The sequence below is a fragment of the Mugil cephalus genome, chromosome 22 (assembly GCF_022458985.1).
Source record: "Mugil cephalus isolate CIBA_MC_2020 chromosome 22, CIBA_Mcephalus_1.1, whole genome shotgun sequence".
Classification (NCBI taxonomy): Eukaryota; Metazoa; Chordata; class Actinopteri; order Mugiliformes; family Mugilidae; genus Mugil; species Mugil cephalus.
The window spans coordinates 20,244,919-20,263,928 of NC_061791.1; the positions used below are offsets into that span (position 1 = coordinate 20,244,919).

General features: G+C 38.3%; 1 long non-coding RNA gene across 1 annotated transcript; it reads left to right on the forward strand.

The window, feature by feature from the left end:
• Positions 1 to 15,567: 15,567 nt before the first annotated feature.
• Positions 15,568 to 17,363, forward strand: LOC125000100. Its single transcript, XR_007111268.1, has 3 exons — positions 15,568 to 15,615; positions 15,861 to 15,984; positions 17,252 to 17,363. It is a non-coding gene; the product is annotated as an uncharacterized LOC125000100 (long non-coding RNA).
• The last annotated feature ends 1,647 nt before the right edge of the window (positions 17,364 to 19,010 follow it).

Sequence of the window (19,010 nt, forward strand, 5' to 3'; positions counted from 1 at the left end):
AGGAAAACATGGAGGAAACTCCACCGTTTCCTTAGTGAACAAAGACAGAGGAAGTTAAGGGAAATTAAAAGGAAGAACTGGATGTCAACTGGTTTCTCCCTATTATGTGAGGTAAATGTCAAAATCTCTCTTTGACGTTTAAGATTTGATATTGGAAAAATACAGACATACCATCATTTACAAATGAATGAAGTTTGAAGTTAACCTAGCTTCTTTATAACTTATGCTACCTAGTTATTTAGACTAAAGACTTAGAAAAAAATAGCAGCTACCGTCATATACACTGTGAAACCAAAGTGTGCATGTAATTTATGTCCATGTAGATAGACAAATTTATTTGACACGTACCTCTGTTACTGCTCAGTTATTATGGCTAATGTTATAATGATAACATTGTTATAATTCACTATTTCTGAGTATTTCAAAGTTTTAACGGAACATGGGAGACTGAGGAGCAGGTAAACACAGCTCCATGACTGATGAGGTGATTGGGCTACAAAACATTTTACAGGCTCATTTAAGATATTTAAAGTAAATAGACACTGGGATACTTAACTGAGGGTCTTTAAGATATTGGCAGACGTTGGCAATAACATTTATAGGCCTGTTAATGGTGAGAATAAGATATTTATTTCAACATAGCACATCCAGCCCATAGAGTTACACTGGAGAATCTTCCCTCTGAGGTATTTAACAAGGCGCCCATGATTTGAGTTGACTCCACCAAACGGAAGTGTTCAAATTTAGCATTTAGCAGCAGGTCACCTTCACATGCTTGGGCCCAAAACTCTCCTTTTCAGCTGCCATCACTAAGCACATCTAGCCAGGTGCTGCCACCTAGTGTCGGGCATATGTATCAGCTTTCTCATCACACCAGAGTTTAATTAACGCTGATGAGTTTAAATTTCTTCATCGGAAAGTTGTGACTTGTAATTTGAGAGTCATTTACAGTGTACTAGACATTGTGATCCATATGAGTAATTGTCAACATACCTCTGCTTGTTCTTCAGGTGTCAGCAGTGTGTCAGGGCTGGATGTGGATGGAACATAAACAGCTGTTCATGGTCTAATGAAGGAGTGGATAATGTAATTATCTTTGTTTTCATTGGAGATTTCACAACTGTTGTATTTGTATTTGTGGTGACTATTCAAAAAACAAAACTTATTAGTCACCTGCGGATGGTGGCTTGAGAAGGATCTTAACTTGATTCCAGAAGAAAAGAAAATGAAGGTTTTAAAGTTGGTTTCTTTGGGTAATGTTCCCATTTATTGTAACAACAAAGTAAAGGTAGGTTAACAAAAACTGAAATTATCAGGTTGTTTGCTGTTTTTCTGGCTGTCGGTAAGAACTGAGACTTTTCCCACCACCGCATTTTCTTTTTATCCATTAAGAACATACTCTTTAAATCCACTCTTTTGGTATTTTAATATAAACATGTTTTAATTTATTCACTCTAGTTCTGTATTATACAACAATTGTTCTGTGGTTGAATATACTTTAGGTTGGCTGTGTGCAGTGTTTTGTTTTTATCTGACCAAACATTGGCTGCAGCAGGTTCTGGATCAACTGTACAAAGACTGTAAACCTTCTGAATCTATTCTCCCACTTCCTCCTGCAGGACAGTGTTTGTCAAAAGTTGGAGCCTGGGATGAACTTTTCTGTGAGTCTGAACCTCCACTGTTACACACATTGTTCCTCCATTCAGTAAATGTTATAACTTCAGTAGGGTGGTGTTTTAAAGCTGATGTTTTGTGTGTTTTTTTTCTGTTAGAGCCAGAAATCCCCTCCATCTTCCCAGTGTTGTGTCTTTCTACGGTAGAAACCATGCCTTGTTGTCAGGTCAAAAACCTCTTTTAATGTGACCAGAGTGAGGATCCAGACAGAACCTGGACTGTTCCCCACAAGAGTGAGTCACTTTACAGACAACTAAGATTATGGCCACACTAGAAACTCATGTTTTCTCCACATCATTGTTATTGTGATGATGGTGAGTGTTGATGTGTTTCTCTCTCAGATCTCTGTATGGAACAAGACTGGTGTGGATTTCTGACGTTCCACATTCCCACAACAGAAAAGAAAGGTTTTGTCAAGGCATGCGTTCTACTGCCAGATGGCAGTTGCCATGGCAACGCTTTAATCACCTATCGATCAACCCCATCCTGCACGGGACATTGTCCCAAAACCCAGAAACCTGGGCCAGGTGGGTTTGATTTAGTTAATTTAATCTTTTAACAAGATGCACAGTGGTAGGCCCTCCAAAAAACCAGGGATAAATCCCTTCTCTCTGATTGGTTTACTGTTCCATGTCCTGCAGTGGGAAGAGGAAGGTCACACTCATGGGGCCCCACTTGGAGTTTGGGGAAGGAATCCACACACATCCACGGCCAGATGGAAGTCCAACTTCCACAACCAGCAGCGGGTCAGGTGGGTCTCTAGACATGATGTCCCTTTGCTACTTTCACATTATGTGATATGATATGATATCTGGTTCCTTACAGTACATTGTATTTAATTGTGAATTAAACTTAAAATGTATTTTAAAATAAAACAAAATAAAATAAAAACATTTTGCAGGCAATTTTCAATTTTTAAATCCACATTTAGCTTTATAGTATCTTTGAAACTTCTTTAAACCTAAATGCGGTTCCTGCAGTGGATTGTCTGTCCTGGTTTTATTCTTACCCTTTGGAAAGAACTTTTTGGGGCTAATCTCACTTATTCCAGCTTCACTCTACTTTTGGTTTTACCACAAGGTTCTATCTTAGATCCAGTTTTAGTCTCCATAAAAGTGCTTCCGTTGGTCAAATCATGCAGATGACAATCAGACATATTAACCATGATTGGGTGGACTGCACTGCTTTTTACTTTTCTTAACTTTAATCTGACTTGCTTTGGTCATCATCACTGCATGCAAGCCAAACACAGATTAAATTTAATATATTAGTGTTTTATTTTCTGTTCTTAGGCAGAGGATAGAAGTGTTGGTTGAAGTGTAGTTACATGTTCCATCACCTCTTACCTGCTGTGGCTGGCTAGTTAGCTGGTGTCTTCTTGTTGGTTGCTAGTTGGTACTGACTGCTAGCCTGCTGGTCGGGTTTTTAAATTTGGGGCTAAGCTTCTAAATTGTTTTGCCTGAACATGCACAAGGGATTGTAACATCTTATCCGGGTGTATTAATGAATGATTTTAACAGATTTAAATTCCCCACAGAAACTCTCCTATGACCAAACCTGCAGCTTTAAGGCCTCAGACGACTTCTAGCAGCACTGTGTATTTGAAAGTAGCCAATCAATCCTTGGCCTGCTCCACAAAAATAACCTACTATCCAGACCCTGTGTTCACCACCTTTCATTATGGGGGACAAGGGATGGGTCTCAAATTTTTCTACGGTACAACTTTTAACTTATTTTTAATATTTTATATATATATATAAAAATTTTTATTATATATATATATATATATTTATATATATATATATTATATATATATATATATATTTCTTTTTTTTAACAGATGAGCAAACATCAAGCATTTGTCTTTTTAAATCATTTCAGAAAAAGACAGATAAACTAGAGATGACAGCAGCAGAGTTTGTTAGTGTGGGGTTTTGAAGATGGAAAGAAATATCCTTGCATCATGAAAGAGAAAAAAAACTGACAACCAGACTGACTTTTTCACCTGTGACAGAAACCCATCCACTTTCATTTCAGCACATAAGGTAAAACTTTCCTCTGAACTAGAAAATACTGGGTCAAATTTGAGCTAGTTTAGTTTTACTTTCAAATAGAGAAATTTACTTCTAGCTATTGATGAACACACTAAATAGATATTTGACTGAGGGCTCTTTTAAGACTTTCCAATTCTTTATTTCCTTTTCAATAGCAGTGTCATTCTTGTTTTCTAGATAAAGTATGGTGGCCAGACAGTGCTGCTAGGTCCTCTGCCTGTAGGTTCTAGGTCCTTTGATAGTGGGTTTGGTGCTGATACCTTGTGTCATAGGGGGTTTAAGTGATTTGATCCATCAGCAGTTTATGTCAAAGTCTAAACTTGTATATTGCATCTTGTGTAGTCATTGTTTTCTGCTATTTTCTATAGAGATGGAGAATAAATACTGTACTGCTCGGTTCAATCAGTAACTCTTCATCTTTCAGTGTTAGTGTTTATCTATCGCGGGCCCAAGGAGACGCACCGCTGAGATGAACATGCTTGACCACAGATGCCTAGCTCTCCATCCGTTTCACAAGGAACAAGTTCACCAGCTCCCTACACATTTGTATTAAAAGGCTTCTTTTTTTTCAATAAGTATTTTTTCCTCTAATTTTCTTCCCTGTCTCTGTAAGTTTGTGGTGCAGATGTGACTTCAGGCAGCCTGCTACCAGCCAAGATTAATTCCACACAACCCACTTTGATACGTTGACAGCGCAAATAGTTTGTTTGCTCTTTTATCTTCATGTTTATTTATCATACAGACCTCAGACCATAGAAATCCTCCTTTCCTCAAATCTGAACCAGAAAAATAATAAGCATATTTCACAAAATCTTTTGTATATTTAGTGTGTTATATGTTTCTGATTTATTTTATTTTATCTATTCTATATTTTTTTATGCAACAAACACCAAGGTAAATTCCTTGTTTTGTACACTTTATACTTGGCAATAAAGTCTTTTGGGGATTCTGAACATTATTTTCTAAAACTAAAATAAACAAACCCAAGTAAAAAAAACAGTATGTATACATTTTATATTCTGTTACACCACTTTTATAGAAGGCTTGGGCACTGAAACTCTTCTTCCCACGATGGCCTTTGATCCTTATCACAGTCACTCTCATTCACTCTGAAAATTGATTCTTGGGGTTAGTAAGTAACGCTCAAAATCAAGAGCTTTTTCTGCATAAAAGAAAGTTTGTTATGTGTATGTATTATAATGAGTTGATAACTTAATTGAACGCGTTGGTCTATATGAAAAAGGGAATAGATAGTCCAACTCAGTATTACATGAATTTTCAACTGATATTTCTGCCTTAATTAAAGGCAGTGAAACAGGGCAGCTGTGACTACTCGTGTAATTTATCTACGATAAAGCGCTATATATTATTTTTTTAACGTAATCAAAATTAATTTTGTTTAACTTAAATAAGCTCGTGGAGGACAAGACAGATTATGTTGCTGGCACTAAAGAAATTGAGTTGGTCTAATTAAGTCTTGTGGCATGTATTTAATGCTAGATGAGTTGTAATAACTTAAAAAATGTCAAAGTTTTACGGTTGAGCGACACGATTTTTGAAGTGCAGTTAACAGGAAATGTGAGTTACGCAGGTAACGGACAGCTTTTCCAGATGTTTTCTTTTAAAAATTAGATATAGGTTCAGACAAGAAGTCCTTTCACATAATGGATTCCGAAAGAATGCGCATTAATTGAGTATTTCCAGCCTTGTGTCGCGCCACACCTTTTTACGTCTCAGTTCCCCACCAGTGGGCGCGCCCCACACTTGAGAACTGACGTAGGGGGGAGTTCGCGCTAAACTGGGGTATTATCGTCTCTGAGTAAACTGAAAAGCAAGTCTAAAAAAAGGATGTCATTGGCGCTGTTCCTGTCGTCGGTGCCCTCCTTCCTCCCACTTCTTTTTTCAGAGCCGCGCTGCGCTTTTACGCGAGGCTTTAGAAACGCAGTGTCAGACATCAGGGCGCTATGCAAAGCTTCACTGTCTGTACCAGCTGAGCCACGATATGACTTTATAAATCTCAAACTGTGAAATTTCACAGTTGCAGCAGCAATTTACAGGCACTCAACACCATACGTACTGTATAACACAACATAACTATATACAGGATATTAACTTTATTACAAAAAAAAAAAAAAAAAAAAGGTGAATTGAAAAAAGTCAATACAAAAGGAAAAAAGAAATTCATGTACAGAGTGTTATCTGTCACGTATTAATGAGGAGCTGAACAGGCGTTGGCTTGGGGCAGGAAAGATTTCTGTAGCGTTCTTTGAGACAACGGAGTTGTCTGAGTCTCTTGGAGAACAAGCTCCATTGTCAGTCTATCATCTGGTGGAGAGGGTGGTCAGGTTATCTATGATTAATAAACAGTTTATTAAGTGTCCTCCTCTCCACCACCTCCTCAAAAGTTTCCTGTGTGCAGCCAATGACAGAGCCAGCCTTCCTGATCACTTAATTCGTCTTTTGGGTATCACTGGCTGCAATGCTGTTCCCCCAGAAAACAACACCCAGAGAAAAGGCTGGCCACAACAGACTGGTAGAAGATCTCCAGCATCAGTACAGTGAATACGTGAAGTAGGTCTGCTGCAGCCCTTCTTGTACACAGCTGTACAAGAAGTACAGGTATCTGTACTCCTCCAGCACCTCCCCCATCCCTACCAAGTATGCTGAGGGGCTGAGGATCTGTTCCCTTCCTCCTGAAGTCAATCACCATCTCTTTGGTCTTGCCCACGTTAAGAAGCAGGTGATTCCTTCCAGTCCACCCCACAAATCCGTCACCACTCGTTTATAATCCTCCTCTCCCGTCCCCTCTTAACACCCCACAACTGCGAGTCATCAGAAACTTTCTCTGTGTGACTAATGACTTGTGCTAAAAGTCAGTGGTGTATGAGGTGAACAGAAATGGAGCAAAGCACAGTTCCCTGGGAGCTCCCACACCACTCAGCACCAAAATCAGACAGGACACGGCCCAAACGCACGACCTGTGGCCTGTCTGATCCAGGAGGAGACAGGGTTCAAAGAGCTAAACCTGTTGAAGAACGTGTTAGGCTTGTTCACACGCTCCACGTTTCCTTCAGACAGCCTGTCTCTCTCCAGTTCATGTATCTGCTCTCCAACGTAAGAAGTGACGTTGTGACAAAGTGCGTCTCATTTGTTGAAAGGCGAAACAAGAAAAAACCCAAACTCTCAAGTCTCTACGGGGGCGACTCTTTAGTGTCTCTGATGGTGAAGGCAGCAGACTTCTGGCCTCCTCATCATCCCAGCAAGAAAGTGCAATAAAATGAGATATACAGAATTAGTTATTATGAAAAAAAATATACAAAAAGTAGTTGGCAAAACAGTGTCCCAAGGTGATGTATTTTTTGGCCAGTTGCTAGCAACCAACATTAATTTTTGCTGTGGTGGTAACTGTAATGAGAGGCTAAAATAAATATTTATATGGATAGAGCAACAGGAACCTTGCTAATTAATGATTTGATGATTTGCTATGATAACCGCACTAAAAGGAAGTAGACTCTAATGAGTACAAATCTTGCATTTTAGACATTAGAATTCTCTTAGCTGTTCTCTACTTGTTGTGAGTTTTCACTTAGACTTTCTTTGTTAAGTCCATGGCAGATCTGATAGTGTTACACAAGTGCCATTTAGGAGCTTTACCCTCAGAATTTTCTACATTACAGCTTAAAAATTGCTCAAAACATAAGTAGACTCGCATAAAAGTCCAGAAAATATATAGAGAGAACTCAACCAAATGAAACAGAATATTTTATTTTTATTTCTTCTAGAAAATTTGTCTTATCTGCAAGTTGCAAAATATGTGAACAGTTTTCAGTATCTGCCGTGACCCTCTTGTGCAATAAAACAGTCAACTAAATGTTTCCGGTAACTGGAGGAATCTTAATCCTTTCCTCAGTTCTTAGATGTTGGTTGGTTTCCTCACGTTAATTTCTTGCTTCAGCTCCATCAGCACTTTGACTTGGAACAAGTCTGATTCTGTGAACTATTATTGCATGTGTAGACAGAGTCTAATATGTAGGAGCTTAATGCCCATTCATTTTGCAACAAAATCAAGAAACAACACAAATTTGTTTCTGAGCTTTTCATAGGCTGAAGTCATCATTAGTAAGTTGCTTCCATCTAGTTACATGAGATTTCTCTTTTCCCAGGTGCACATTTGAAGACGACTGCCAAGATTCTGACTGTTATCTATTCCTGATGATTCCACAGAGAAATCATTTCTCACAAAGTTCTAAAGAACCCCAGTGGAGAGGTACAGGTTACACATTAACACTGTACAACTGTAACTATCAGTTATTTGTCACTCATCTCTCTTCCTTTCTCAGATCACACTAAGGATCCAGCTCCACCTGACTGTCAACTGGACAGGGGATAACTTCCCACAATGCAACTGCAACCTATCCCATGGCTCAATTCCTGCTGACGGTCAGTAAATTTAAATAAATAATCCAGTTTACTTCAAATCTCACAGTCAAGGAGGAGTTTTAGATGTTATGCTGTCATGAATCAGGCCTGTTCCTTAATTTACAACATTTCCCACCAACCAGTTGACAAATCTGTGTTTTCATGTGTCAGAGGTCGAGACCCTGAAGTTCATCATATTATTTTCTCTAACAGGCCTGGATGTCACTGTAAAGATGAGACTTGGGAAGACAAACCTTTCGAGCGTCTGAAGCTAACCAACTGCTCTGACATCAGTGGACCTCCAAACTTCTGTCTTGTAAGTTGGTTCCTTTTTTCTAAAATTCAAAGAACATGCTGTGATTAAATGATCTTCCTTTGATCATAGTTGGTACAAATGTGAATACAGATAATTTTAAAGACCTGAGCTAAATAAGAAACTACTCATTAAGACAATGCTATCCTTACAGGTTTAAGCATTCACATTGTTGAATTAAAAGTGTTAAGCCTTTGAAACAGTGAGTGAGAACAGTTTGATGGAAACATCAACTTGATTTGTTTTCAAAGACAAACAACAAATAATCTCAAGTCAGTTGCAGGAGCGACCATCTTTCTTGCCAGTTACGTACATACAGCAGCAATGATTCAGGCTGACTGGAAGAGGTGTGATACTGTGATCCTGTACTGTGTTGACTTAAATAAGAAGGACTAACGACAACTTACAAATGAAGTCTTGAAGAAGTCTGTATTCTCATCTCTGAGGAGGGCCACAGTGCTCAATTTACATTAATATCTGCACTCTAAAAACAAAAACAGATCACACCAAAAAAGTCTTTACTTGCTAACCTCTAACTCATTAAGCAGGTGATTAGGTGGTTAGTAACAGTGCGACGAGCAAAGTTTCCATGGCTCACCGCTGCAAAATGACGACGTTTTGTCTGAGTGAGACGAGTCACGTACTTGTGATTAGTGGTGCTAATGCTACATTGTGCCTTACTGTTGCATGTTCTAATATTTCTGTTGCAAGTTTGAAAATAAATGTTTTTGCCAAACGTGACTACCTTCTTATTTCAGTAAAGTTTATTTTCCAAGTATTTTTTTGTAGGATTATATATAGAATTATATTGGCATCTTTTAAGTGTTGTGGGGGTAACCCTTGTGTAGTTAAGAAATAGTCCTCTGAGAGAGTTAATTGGTAACAATACATAAAAGTGTTAAAAAAACACTGGTTGGTGTTAGGTCGTGTTAAATTTAACTACAAGAAGAGTCAAAATCACACTAACTTAGTGTAAAGGCACCAACACTCAAAAAAGTGTTAAATTAACACTGAGGTGTGGGACCCATATAGACAGTTTAAAAGTGTTAAGATAAAACTCTTCAGTGTTGATTGGGTATACTGATTTTACTGTGTACTTTCTGCAGCACAATACTGTTCACCTGATGCTTATGAGGGTCTGGTACCACAGTGTGTTGCAACACTGCTTTCATGCAGACAGAGGGGGTTGTAAGTAATCCAGAAAAGTTGGAACACCTGTAGGAATCAGTAGCACCAGCTTTCAAGGCTGATTCAACCTTCATGCTGAGAACAGCTTTAAATTGTTAACCCACTTCATGTTCCCAGAAAAAGGCTTTTTTGTATAATAGTAGTGTATTTCAACATAGCGCATCCAGCCCATAGGGTTACACTGGAGAATCTTCCCTCTGAGGTATCTAACAAGGCGCCCATTTCAGTTGGCCAAACTCTCTCTAATATGCGACTCTGATATTATCATATCAATAGCGCCACCAAATGGCAGTGTTCAAATTTACCATTTAGCATCAGGTCACCTTCAGATGCTTGGGCCCAAAACTCTCATTTTCAGCAGCCATCACGAAGTACAGCTAGCCAGGTGCTGCCACCTAGTGTCGGGCATAGGTGTCAGGTTTCTCCTCACACTCAACCCCTATTCGTCTCATCTTCCATACCTCTTGATATTGTGGATAATGTAATTATCTTTCTTTTCATTTGAGCTTTCACAACTGTTGTATTTGTATTTGTTGATCTACAAGAATAATTTTATTCATTTTCTTTTGATCTATTAAGAACATACTCTTTAAATCCACTCTTTTGGTATTTTAATATAAACAAGTGTTAATATTTCACTTAAATCAATTTAACAATGTGCCTTCATAAACTAAAGTTTCATCATACTTTGGAAGAATATCCAGCTGTAGACTACCTGTTTCCTAATTATGAAGGTACATTCGGCAGTGAATTATCCATTCAAATTTTTGCATCTCTGAAATTTTTTGGTTTTTAAATACACCACTGTGCTACCAGTAAATTTGTCTATCGCAACTGGATTGTCTTTTTTTTCTGGTTCTGTATTTACAACAATTGTTTGTGGTTGAATATACCTTAGGTTGGCTGTGTGCAGGGGTTTGTTTTTATCTGCCCAAAACATTGGCCGCAGCAGGTTCTGGATCAACTGTACAGAGACTGTAAATCTTCTGAATCTATTCTCCACTTCCTCCTGCGGACAGTTTTGTCAAAAGTTGGAGCCTGGGATGAACTTTTCTGTGAGTCTGAACCCCCACTGTTACAAAACATTGTTCCTCCATTCATTTAAATGTTATAACATCAGTAGGGTGATGTTTTAAAGCTGATGTTTGTGTGTTTTATTTCTGTTAGAAGCCAAAAATCTCCTCCATCTCTCCAGTGTTGTGTCTTTCTACGGTAGAAACCATGCCTTGTTGTCAGGTCAGAAACCTCATTAATGTGACCAGAGTGAGGATCCGGGACAGACCTGGACTGTACTCCACAAGAGGTAGTCACTTTACAGACAACTAAGATCATGGCCACACTAGAAACTCATGTTTTCTCCACTTTCATTGTTATTGTGATGAGGGTTTGAGTGTTGATGTGTTTTCTCTCTTAGATTCTCTTGTATGGAACAAGACTGGTGTGAGTCTGACGTTCCAACATTCCCACAACAGAAAAGAAAGGTTTTGTTAAAGCATGCGTTCTACTGCCGATGGCAGTTGCCATGGCAACGTTTAAAATCACCTATCATCAACATCATCCTGCACCGATATTGTACCAAGCAGCACCTGGGCCAGGTGGGTTTTAATTAGTTAATTTAATCGTGTTAACAAGATGCACAGTGGTAGGCCCTCCAAAAGAACCAGGGATAAATCTCTTCTCTCTGATTGGCTACTGCTCCATGTCCTGCAGTGGGAAAAGGAAGGTCACAGTCATGGGGTCTCACTTGGAGTTTGTGGAAGGAATCACACACAGCTACAGACAGACGGAAGTCCAACTTCCCACAACCAGCAGCAGTCAGGTGGGTCTCTAGACACGATGTCCCTTTGTTACGTCACATTATGTGATATGTTATGATATCTGGCTCCATTACAGTACATTGTATTTAATTGTGAAGTAAATTACACTTAAAATGTATTTTTACATAAAACAAAATAAAAAAAATTTGCAGGTAATTTTCAATTTTCAAATCCACATTTTGCTTTATAATAACGCAGAGAAACTTCTTTAGACCTAAATGCAGTTCATGCAGTGGATTGTCTGTCCTGGTTGGGCATCAGAAGAACTTCCCTTAGTTTCTTTTATTCTTACCCTTTGGAAAGAACTTTCACCAGAGCTAATCTCACATATTTCAGAGTTCACACTACTTTTGGTGTACCACAAGGTTCTATCTTAGATCCAGTTTTATTCTCCATGAAAGTGGTTCCACTTGGCCAAATCTGACTTGCTTTAGTCACCGTCATGCAAGCTAAACAAAGATTCGATAACATAAAACAGATGTAAATTCCCCACAGAAACTCTCCTACGACACACCTGCAGCTTTAAGGCCTCAGACGACTTCTAGCAGCACTGTGTATTTGAAAGTAGCCAATCAATCCTTGGCCTGCTCCACAAAAATAACCTACTATCCAGACCCTGTGTTCATCAGCTTCACATCTGTGAGGACAAGGGATGGGTTTCACATTTTTCTACAGGTACAACTTCTTTTAAAAACATTTTTTAATATCTATTTTTTTTAACAGATGAGCAAACATCAAGCATTTGTCATTTTATCATTTCAGAAAAAGGCAGATAAACTAGAGTTGACAGCAGCAGAGTTGTTAGTGTGGGGTATTGAAGACGGAAAGAAATACCCTTGCATCATGATTTGAGACAAAAACTGACAACCAGACTGATTCTTCACCTGTGACATACAAAGCACATCCAGCTTACATTTTTAGCCACATAGAGGTTAAAATTTCCTCTGAATAGAAAATACTGGGTCAGACATGAGCTAGTTTAGTTTTACTTTCAATAGAGAAATTTACTTCTAAACTATTGATGAACACAGTAAATAGATATTTGACTGAGGGCTCTTTTGAGACTTTCCACTCCCTTTTTTTCCTTTTCAATAGCAGTGTCATTCTTGTTTTCTAGATAAAGTATGGTGGCCAGACAGTGATGCTAGGTCCTCTGCCTTTGTTCATCAGGTCCTTCTGATAGTGCGTTTGATGCTGATACCTTTTGTCATAGGTGGTAAGTGATTTTGATCCATCAACAGTTTATGTCAAAGTTTTAAAATTGTACGTTTTCATCATGTGCAGTTGTTTTCTGCTATTTTCTGTCTCATCAGTAAACTTCATCTTTCAGTGTTTGTGTTTATCTATCGTTGGCAAAGGAGACGCACCGCTCAGTATGAACGAGCTCTGACCAAAAGATGCCTACTTTCCGGCCGTTTTCACAGGGAACAAGTTCAGGCCATTGACGCTTTCTGATACTACAGGCTATAAGGGTAGTACATATGAAGTCACTGTATTTTAGGTGGAATATTAATATTAAGAGACCATTCAAAGTAGTTATTACTCTGTAATATAAGTTTTGACTTATTTTTTATATAATTGTTATGTTCTTTTTACCAAGTGTGTACTTCTATATGCTTTTTAATGCCTAAACTGAAATAAATGCTTATCCTATTACTATCTTGTAATTATTAAATACTTGTAATTGAGTATTTAGTATTGACAGTGTCATTTATTCCTGAGTTTTCTCTGAGTATATATATATTTTATTCTACTGATGACCTCTTGTTTATAATATCTTTACATTGGGATTAGTGAAAAACCTGACCAGTTTGGCCTCTAATTTCCATGGTGCAGAAGTGAAACTCTTTTAGTGACTGTATTTTATACATTTATAAACCATATGAATAATGTTATTTAAACACAACAAAGGATGATTTGACTGTAATCAAATAAAATATCTTAGCTAGCTAAGTGATGCTTACGAGTTGATCAGTTTGATGAAGGTTGTTCAGGTGCTTTTACAATACAAAGCTCTGGTTGTCTTAACTTATACTGATACCTAAGCTTAAGTTAACAAGATAGGTGATGTATTAAAACAAGAATTTTACTTCATGGCTGTCAACTACATAAAGCTAAAAATCAACATAAGTGTGGTAACCTCTACAGATGCTCAAAGAAACTACCTGCCAAGCCGTCTACTTTAAACACTGGTCCAGTTCTACCTGAAGACTGGGTGTGTTTGAGAACTTATATAACAGCTGACACACTGATTTAATTTAGCCGCTTTTTTTGAAAAACAATGAATCAAACATGATCAAACTTTAAAATCATTAAAATTATCAATACTAGTCTTAATTATTGTTGTCAAACATCTTCAGTTTCAATGTAATGCTACACTTCCGTGGACATTATCGCTTATTGTATGCTACAATCTAGAAATAAAACCGAAGAAACATTAAAAATTACGAAAACGTGCCTGAGAGAAATCTAGAAATAAGAACAGCGTCACACTCTCAAGTTAAACATGGCGGCTGATTAGCCATCTGCTAACACCTGCTTCTCATTTGTTAATTAACGTAAAACTTTCAAAAGAAGTGAATCAAACTACAGCAAGAAAATAACTACATGAGAAAAACAAGAAAAAAAATCTGAAACGTGCATACTTTATCCACAGGAACACTGCAGGAATTACGAAACATTGTTTCAATGCTACGACAAGTAACACGTTAGAGTGTAGTTCTACTCGTTGGGTCTTTGAATAATTTACGGATAGTCGACACATTTTTATCAGTTGTTTCAATTTTATTTTGAAGTTTTACGTTTGAGAAAACAATGTTCTATAAACTGAAATTATTACAAGTAGAAAAAAGCCTACATGCACAACTATAGGTATACCAACATATTCCTTCCACTATAATAATAAAGACTCCTGTATCTTTGTCAGTCAAAAACCACAAAGCATTTCACGACAAACTTTCTCATTACAGGGTGACAGTGAGTTTCATTGTGGCTGTGTGCTCACCTTGTGGCTACTTTCACTGGTAAACGTCGGATTAAGACGAGTCTACTGACGCTGTTTGAACTGTAACTGATATCCTAAAAAAATAAAATGTCGATGCGCATGTGGTACACGTCGTAAATTGTGACGAATGTATGTGAAGACGGGTTTTCAATAACTTATTTTCTTCTTTGGGGGATATTTTGATGATATAAAGCAGTCTTGTGTCGAGTAAAGTTGAAATATGGACTGGGGGTAAAAACTGCTGTACAGTGTCTGAACTTCACTGTCAGTCATGTCTAAAACTCATATACGTTTGTTTGTTTGGTCGTAGTCGTTCAAAGTATTTCATAGAGCAGAGAAAATAACTTCCCAGAACTGACACCAGGTGTCGCCATCGCTTCACATTTGTCTGAACACGCCGAAGGGATGGGTGGACAGATGGACGAAGTTGCGTAAAGTTTGGAGATGCCAGTGGGCTACAGCCCCTCTGGTGGGTGCGCCCGGGGAGCATATTGGGGGGTTAGGTGCTTGCTCATGGGACAAATGGGGCCAAATGAAAATAGTAATGCTGCTTTGTCATCATATATCAGAATTATTTAGAATGTCTGCTGGTTTTAGTTTAGTAGTTTAGTTTTCCTCCCGCTTCTCTATTTAGTGTCGCGTCTGCGTTTTACGCGCGGCTCTAGAGGCCAGTGATCTGAGATCAGAGCGCTATGCAGAGCTTCATTGTCTGAGGGTTACAAGCCCGAGCTGGCACCGTTGCTGGAAAATGATCCTGTGCTCGGTCTGCTTTGTATTCTCTGGGGAGAACAGGGTCGGTTTTCTGGAGGAGGATGGAGGAGGTTTCGCCTTCGATGGAGACATCCGCCACTTTTCAGTGGGGCCCAACAACACGGTTTTTTATCGCTACAGAGGAGAAGCTGTACCAGCTGAGCCACGACCTGACTCTGATCCCAGTCTGACCCTGAGAGGAAACTTTGGGATTCCCGGTAAAAATCCGAAGGATGATAAGTTTGACCGGGTCTCTGAGAAGACTTTCTGGAACGCAACTTTCAGCATCAACTTATTGTTACCATTTGTTAAGTGTTTGACATCAGTCCTGATCTCAGTTTAGACAACGATAAGGATCCAGACTTCTACTATGTGGATAGTCCCAACAAGAACCAGGTAAAGAATGTTTTAATGGGGATTAGATGTTGTCTCTACCTTTCACAGTATTCCTTCTCTCGTCATTCATGCAAGATTTAAAAGGGTTTACCACTTTCATTGTTTAGTTCCTACAAAGTCACTAAACTAGAAATATCCCATACTGGTCCGTGTTAAATACCTTCAGTGAAACAGCAGAGCTCTGTCTTCAGGGATCTAAATACCATTTAGATCCAAGCCTGATTCTCTATGTGTCTCTTTCTCAGCCTAAGACTCTTAAACCAGAGGCAGTTCTCTTCAGGCAGCCCTACATGACCTCTGTGCTGGCAGTGAGGGCAGAAGACATGGATGGTTTTCTTCATTGGTACAGGAGATGGACAGCTCATTAGGGTGAGTTTTAAAGACTTTGTGTGCACCTATTATTGGGGTAAATATGATCTGATTTGACATCTTGGTTTCTTTGACACCTGTAAATGATTAGCACTGAAGATGGTGATGTCTCAACCATGTCACAGTTCAAAGACTCTCAGATGTGGCTCTTTCCCCTTATGGGTTTCACGTCCTGTGTATCACTTCACATACAGACCACAGAATTTTAATAGATGTTGTAGGTGGAAAAAGACTCGCTTTGTTGAGTCCATAGCAGATCTGATAGTGTTACATCAAGTGCCATTTAGGAGCTTTACCCTCAGAATTTTCTACATTTCAGCATGAAAATTGTTCAAAACATAAGTAGATTCGCATAAAAGTCCAGAAAATATAGAGAGTGAACTCAACCATTTGAAACAGAAATGTTTATATATTTATTAGTTCTAGAAAATTTGTCATATCTGCAAGTTTCAAAATATGTGAACCTGTTTTCAGTATCTGCCGTGACCCTCTTGTGCAAATAATAACAGCTCAACTAAATGTTTCCAGTAACTGGAGGAATCTTAATCCTTTCCTCAGTTCTTAGATGTTGGTGGGTTTCCTCACGTTAATTTCTTGCTTCAGCTCCATCAGCACTTTGACTTGGTCATTCCAAAATATTAAAGTAGTTCTTCTTCAACCATACTTTTTTTTTTTTTTTTAGCTTTTTTATTTTCAAATGTTAGATAGATAGATAGATAGATAGATAGATAGATAGATAGATAGATAGATAGATAGATAGATAGATAGATAGATAGATACTTTTAACCGTTTATATGCCAGTGTTTGTGACGGCATCACAAATGTTTGGGAAAAAATACACACAAAAATTTAAATATTTTTCATAATATAAATTAAAAGTGGATTTTTCTTGGGGGGATTATCACGGCCTTGGATATGTCAATTATTAGTAGTAACATTGACTTTTCACTTTTTCAGATGAGGGCTCATTTTCATTTAATGGAAACACTTCTAAAAAGATGCAACTCACTGACAGTCATTTTCTCGAATAAACAAACACAAAGTATACTAAATTTTTGTTCACTTTGGTTTGATTTGGGTTCTCTTTTTCTGCTGTCAGGACTTGTGAGAAATCAGCTGATCTTTAAGTATTTTTTCAGGCAGAATGTTGAATGTTTCGAGGCACACAAAACTTTTACCACTGCCAACTGTAAAGTATTTCTCTCTTGGATTATTTCTATATTGATCGAGCTATGCAGGTATGTAACAAATACATTGTTGTTGTCAGCTTGCTGTGGACAGGAACTATCACCCTGCTTGTCCCACGGTGCTCTACAGGGCCAGTGACGACCGCCAAGTGTTTCCCAAAATACAACTGGATCCAGTGGATCAGAAACATGTCTACGCACTTCAGTTTACTTCAAATCTCACAGTCAAGGAGGAGTTGTAGATGTTATGCTGTCATGAATCAGACCTGTTCATTAATTTACATTTCTCACCAACCAGTTGACAAATCTGTGTTTTCACGTGTCAGAGGTCAAGACTCTGCAGTTCATCATATTATTTTCAACAGGCCTGGATGTCACTGTAAAGATGAGACTTGGGAAGACGAACCTATCAGAGTGTCTGAAGCTAACCAACTGCTCTGACATTAGTGGACCTCCAACTTCTGTCTTGTAAGTTTGTTCCTATTTTCTACAATTCAAAGAAACATGCTGTGATTAAATGATCTTCCTTTGACCATAGTTGGTTGTGGAAAATGGATAGACTACAAAATGTAAATACAGATAACTTAAAGCCCCGAGTTAAGTAAGAACTACTCATTAAGAACAGTCTATCCTTACAGGTTTAAGCATTTACATTGTTGAACTAAAAGTGTTAAGCTGCGTTCGATTCACATTAATATCTGCACTCTGAAAACAAAAACAGATCACACCAAAATAGTCTTTACTTGCTGGAGACACTTGTTATAAATATTAAAAGATACATTTCTCCGGGTGCTTCGGTTTCCTCCCATCTCCAAAGGCATGCTCGTTAGGCTGATTGGTGACGCTAGGTGTGAGTGTCAATGGTTGTTTATCATCTGTGCTGGTCCTGTGATAGGCTGGCGACCTGTCTGGAGTGTACCCTGCCTCTCGCCTGATGCCAGCTGAGATAGGCTCCAGCAACCCCCCGTGACCCTCGTGAAGATTAAGTGGTATGGAAGATGCAACCCCTCAGAAGTTGCAAAGAAGCAATGAGTGTGTTTGTGATAATTGCAACAACTCTGCTACAATCTAAAGACACAAATTTAATTTACGTATACCTGCCTCAGTTACTATGGCTTTAATGTTATAATGATGATACTAAATAGAGTAAGACTTGTTTAATTTTCACTATTTCTGAATATTTAATTTTTTCTGAGTAATTTCAAAGTTTTAACAGCGATGGAAAGAAAATGGGAGACTGGGTGAGAAGGTGAACACAGCTTTGTGACTGCACAGTAAAATCAGCATACCCAAATCAACACTGTAAGAGTTGATCTTAACACTTTTAAACTGTCTATATGGGTCCACACCTCAGAGTTAATTTAACACTTTTTTGAGTGTTGGTACCTTTACACTAAGTCAGTGTAAAGATCAGAGCTTAGAGTAAGAAGTTCGGAGTTAATATTTAAACATTTACATCTAGAGGTTTGATTTAGTGACACTTCCTTTTTACACTCGGTTTTGGCAACAACTACTTATGGACTGAGAGTTAATTATAATGAATTAACACTGTGCTACCGAAGAGTAATGGGGGTGTGGGGGGGGGGGGGGGGGGGGGGGGGGTTTAGAACAAATAAGGGGGTAGAGCAAATGAGCAATTTGAGTTGAAAAATAAATCATGAAATCAATTTATAGACCAAAATGCAGCATACCCAAATCAACACTGTAAGAGTTGATCTTAACACTTTTAACCTGTCTATATGGGTCCACACATCAGTGTTAATATAACACTTTTTTGAGTGTTGGTGCCTTTACACTAAGTTAGTGTAAATTTGACTCTTCTTGTAGTTACTACAAGAA